Here is a 6,000-nt window from a genome sequence, read left to right on the forward strand (position 1 = left end):
TGGACAGGGATACCGTTATGCTGACCCTGGGGCATATAAAAGACACTGTCCTATATATGAGGGATGCCCAGAGGGACATTTGCCTACTGGGCTCTAGAATTAATGCAATGTCCATTTCTGCCAGGAGGGTCCTGTGGACTCGGCAGTGGACAGGTGATGCCGACTCCAAAAAACACATGGAGGTGTTACCTTACAAGGGTGAGGAATTGTTTGGGGAATTGTTTGGGGACGGTCTCTCGGACCTGGTTTCCACAGCTACTGCTGGGAAGTCAAACTTTTTGCCATTTATTCCCTCACAACCTAAGAAAGCACCGTATTACCAAATGCAGTCCTTTCGCGCACAAAGCAGCAAGAAGGTCAGAGGTGCTTTCTTTTTTGCTAGAGGCAGGGGTAGAGGAAAAAAGCTGCGCCTTACAGCTAGTTCCCAGGAACAGAAGTCCTCCCCGGCTTCCACTAAATCCACCGCATGACGCTGGGGCTCCACGGGTGGAGCTAGGAGCGGTGGGGGCGCGTCTCCGACATTTCAGCCTCCAGTGGGTTCGCTCACAGGTGGATCCCTGGGCTATACAGATTGTGTCTCAGGGATACAAGCTGGAATTCGAGGTGATGCCCCCTCAACGTTACCTAAAATCGTCCCTGCCAGCTTCCCCCATAGAAAGGTAAGTAGGGGTAGCGGCAATTCACAAGCTATTTCTCCAGCAGGTGGTGGTAAAGGTTCCCCTTCTTCAACAGGGAAAGGGATACTATTCCACAATGTTTGTGGTACCGAAACCAGACGGTTCGGTCAGACCTATATTAAATTTAAAGTCCCTGAACATTTATCTGAAAAGATTCAAGTTCAAAATGGAAACTTGCATGTCCCCATTTATCCGCCTCATCAGGAGTACCTCAGATTTGTGGTACAGGACTGTCATTACCAATTCCAGACGTTGCCGTTTGGGCTCTCCACGGCACCGAGAATATTTACCAAGGTAATGGCAGAAATGATGGTGATCCTGAGAAAGCAAGGAGTCACAGTTATCCCATACTTGGACGATCTCCTCATAAAGGCGAGGTCAAGGGAGCAGTTGCAGATCAGCGTAGCGCACTCTCAGGAAGTGTTGCAACAGCATGGCTGGATTCTGAATATCCCAAAGTCGCAGCTGATTCCTACGACGCGTCTGCCCTTTCTGGGCATGATTCTGGACACCGACCAGAAGAAGGTGTTTCTCCCGACGGAGAAGGCTCAAGAGCTTGTGACTCTAGTCAGAGACCTCTTTAAACCGAAACAGGTGTCGGTGCATTACTGCACGCGAGTCCTGGGAAAGATGGTGGCATCGTACGAAGCCATTCCCTTCGGCAGGTTCCATGCGAGGATCTTTCGATAGGATCTGTTGGACAAATGGTCCGGATCGCATCTTCAGATGCATCGGCTGATCACCCTGTCCCCCAGGGCCAGGGTGTTTCTTCTGTGGTGGCTACAGAGTGCTCACCTTCTTGAGGGCCGCAGGTTCGGCATACAGGACTGGATCCTGGTGACCACGGATGCGAGCCTCCGAGGGTGGGGGGCAGTCACTCAGGGAAGAAACTTCCAAGGGTTGTGGTCAAGTCAGGAGGCTTGTCTGCACATAAATATCCTGGAACTAAGGGCCATATTCAACGCCCTGAGTCAAGCGGAGCCCCTGCTTCGCAACCAACCGGTGCTGATTCAGTCAGACAACATCACCGCGGTGGCTCATGTAAACCGCCAGGGCGGCACAAGAAGCAGAGTCGCGATGGCGGAAGCCACCAGGATTCTTCGGTGAGCGGAGAATCACGTGCAAGCACTATCAGCAGTGTTCATTCCGGGGGTGGACAACTGGGAAGCAGACTTCCTCAGCAGGCACGACCTTCACCCGGGAGAGTGGGGACTTCATCACGAAGTCTTCATTCAGATTACAAATCGATGGGAACTGCCACAGGTAGACAGGATGGCGTCCCGTCTCAACAAAAAGCTACAACGGTATTGCGCCAGGTCAAGAGACCCTCAGGCGATAGCTGTGGACGCCCTGGTAACACCGTGGGTGTTCCAGTCGGTCTATGTGTTTCCTCCTCTTCCTCTCATCCCCAAGGTGCTGAGAATCGTAAGAAGAAGAGGAGTGAGAACAATACTCATTGTTCCGGATTGACCAAGAAGATCTTGGTACCCGGAACTGCAGGAAATGCTCACAGAGGACCCATGGCCTCTGCCTCCCAGACAGGACCTGTTGCAACAGGGGCCCTGCCTGTTCCAAGACTTACCGCGGCTGCGTTTGACGGCATGGCGGTTGAACGCCGGATCCTAGCGGAAAAAGGCATTCCGGAGGAAGTTATTCCTACGCTGATAAAGGCTAGGAAGGACGTGACAGCAAAGCATTATCATCGCATATGGCTAAAATATGTTGCTTGGTGTGAGGCCAGGAAGGCCCCTACAGAGGAATTCCAACTGGGCAGATTTCTGCACTTTCTACAGTCTGGAGTGACTATGGGCTTGAAGTTGGGATTCATAAAGGTCTAGATTTCGGCCCTATCCATTTTCTTTCAAAAGGAACTGGCGTCTCTTCCTGAAGTTCAGGCGTTTGTTAAGGGAGTGCTGCATATTCAGCCCCCTTTTGTGCCACCAGTGGCACCTTGGGATCTCAACGTGGTGTTGAGTTTCCTGAAATCCCACTGGTTTGAACCACTTAAGACCATGGAGCTAAAGTATCTCACGTGGAAGGTGGTCATGCTATTGGCCTTAGCTTCGGCTAGGCATGTGTCAGAATTGGCGGCTTTGTCATGTAAAAGCCCCTATCTGGTTTTTCATATGGACAGGGCAGAATTGCGGACTCGTCCCCAATTTCTGCCAAAGGTGGTGTCATCTTTTCATTTGAACCAACCTATTGTAGTGCCTGCGGCTACTCGTGACTTGGAGGATTCCAGGTTACTAGATGTAGTCAGGGCTTTGAAGATTTATGTAGCCAGAACGGCTGGAGTCAGGAAAACTGACTCGCTGTTTATCCTGTATGCCCCCAACAAGTTGGGTGCTCTTGCTTCAAAGCAAACCGTTGCCCGCTGGATCTGTAACACGATTCAGCAGGCTCATTCTGCATCTGGATTGCCGCATCCAAAATCAGTGAAAGCCCATTCCACAAGGAAGGTGGGCTCTTCTTGGGCGGCTGCCCGAGGGGTCTCGGCATTACAGCTTTGCCGAGCTGCTACTTGGTCGGGTTCAAACACATTTGCAAAATTCTACAAGTTTGATACCCTGGCTGAGGAGGACCTTGAGTTTGCCCATTCGGTGCTGCAGAGTCATCCGCACTCTCCCGCCCGTTTGGGAGCTTTGGTATAATCCCCATGGTCCTTACGGAGTCCCCAGCATCCACTAGGACGTTAGAGAAAATAAGATTTTACTCACCAGTAAATCTTTTTCTCGTAGTCCGTAGTGGATGCTGGGCGCCCGTCCCTAGTGCGGACTTTCTGCAATACGTGTTTATAGTTATTGCTTAATAATGAACAACAAACAAGGTAGCAGCGCTGTACAGTAATGGTATAATAATCAACATATAAATCCAATGATCATGGTGGAGATTAAGACACGTGGAGTTGAATGGATTGAAGGTGAAAAAAGGCAATTATTTAATAAAAATACATACAATCTATGTATTTTTATTAAATAATTGCCTTTTTTCACCTTCAATCCATTCAACTCCACGTGTCTTAATCTCCACCATGATCATTGGATTTATATGTTGATTATTATACCATTACTGTACAGCGCTGCTACCTTGTTTGTTGTTTATTGTTTCTAGTGTTTACAGGATTGACTAGACCTGTTTTATAGCAGCTGCTATAATTAGAACACCAGCCCAACTTGCGCCTGATTTTAACCTTGGTTAAAATCTCTTTATTGCTTAATAATGGGTTATGTTATGTTGGCATCCATTGTTTGATGCCCTGTTGTGGTTCATACTGTTGACTGGATAAGTGTATCACAAGTTATACGGTGTGATTGGTGTGGCTGGTATGAGTCTTAACCGGGATTCCAAAATCCTTTCCTTATAATGTCTGCTCTTCCGGGTACAGTTTCCTTAACTGAGGTCTGGAGGAGGGGCATAGAGGGAGGAGCCAGTGCACACCAGATAGTACTAAATCTTTCTTTAGAGTGCCCAGTCTCCTGCGGAGCCCGTCTATTCCCCATGGTCCTTACGGAGTCCCCAGTATCCACTACGGACTACGAGAAAAAGATTTACCGGTGAGTAAAATCTTATTATGTGGCTAATGGGACATTACTCAGGCTTACCATTGCCTGTGCGTGGGTGAGTAATGCTATTGAAAAGTGGTCAGAAAACTTGTCGTCAGACATTGACACAATAGATAGAGACGAGATACTCCTAACTTTAGGTCATATCAAAGACGCTGCTGCATATATACTAGAAGCCATGAAAGATATTGGTCTCTTGGGCTCAAGAGCCGCTACCATGGCAATCTCAGCACAGAGGGCGTTGTGGATTTGCCGATGGAATGCTGACACAGATTCCAAAAGCAATATGGAGACTCTCCCGTACAAAGGTGAGGCCTTGTTTGGAGATGGGCTGGATGCTTTAGTTTCTGCGGCTACCGCGGGTAAGTCGACATTCTTGCCTTATGCTCCTGTACCAGCAAAAAAGACACATTACTCTCAGATGCAGTCCTTTCGGCCCAATAGATACAAAAAGGGTAAAGGTTCCCCTTTCTTTGCAGGTAGAAGAAGGGGAAAAGCAAAAAAGCCCACAGTGTCTCAGGGATCACAGGAGCAGAAATCAACCTCTGCGTCTGCCAAATCTTCAGCATGACGCTGGGTCTCCCTTGCGGGAGTCCGCTCAGGTGGGGGCACGTCTGAAACTCTTCAGTCACTTCTCGGTTCAATCTGGCCTGGGCCCGTGGGTCGTGCAGATAGTGTTCTAAGGGTACAAACTGGAGTTTCAAGACAGTCGCCCATGCCGATTTTTCAAATCTGCCTTACCAGCTTCTGTACCGGACAGAGAAGTGGTAGCAGCAGCAATACAAAAATTGTGTCAGGATCAAGTCATTGTCCTGGTTCCCTTGTTACAACAAGAAGAAGGGTTTTATTCAAGCCTATTTGTAGTTCCGAAGCCGGACGGCTCGGTCAGACCGATTCTAAACCTGAAAAATCTTAATCTCTACCAGCAAAGGTTCAAATTCAAGATGGAATCTCTGAGGGCAGTATTTCAAGTCTGGAGGAGGGGGAATTCATGGTGTCAGTGGACATAAAAGATGCCTACTTACATGTTCCCATTTATCCTCCGCATCAAGCTTATCTGAGATTCGCAGTGCAGGATTGTCATTACCAATTTCAGACGTTGCCATTCGGACTCTCCATAGCACCGAGGGTGTTCACCAAGGTGATGGCGGAGATGATGGTCCTCCTTCGACAGCAAGGAGTCAATATAATTCCCTACCTGGACGATCTCCTGATAAAAGCGAGGTCCAGAGAAAGGTTGTGTCAGGAACTGGTGCAGAATCCGGAATTCGGGATCAGGTACCAAGTGGTTGACGTTACCCAGAACGCCGGAAGGTTTTCACCAGGGAACCCCGCAAGGGGATATGGGCTTCGCGGCTTCCGACGTGCAGGTCGCGGCCCCCTGTCTGGGTCACTTGATACCTGAACTGGACTAGAGTTATGGTAGAGGTGTTGTATATGATCAGCCGCAGGGATACACAGGAACAAACAGGAACTGGAGAAGGTGGCAGGGTGCACACGGCCAGATGGTACGCTGGGGCTGTGGAGATGGAACAGCAGCAGGCACTCCAGGGGTGACACAGGAGGTAGCGGCACACGGACGGACTGGGGTGCAGAGACTTGGAGACAGGGTAACGGCAGTCGGCAGACTAAAGTCGTCAGCAAGATGTTGAAGCTGGAATTCAATACTGGAACAAGGCAATACCCACTGAACAGATAAACTGAGACCAGAGAGCAGAACACCACATGGAGTAGCTATAACTGGCAAAGCTTCTTGGGAT

Source organism: Pseudophryne corroboree, chromosome 4 (genome assembly GCF_028390025.1).
Source record: "Pseudophryne corroboree isolate aPseCor3 chromosome 4, aPseCor3.hap2, whole genome shotgun sequence".
In the NCBI taxonomy this organism is placed as follows: Eukaryota; Metazoa; Chordata; class Amphibia; order Anura; family Myobatrachidae; genus Pseudophryne; species Pseudophryne corroboree.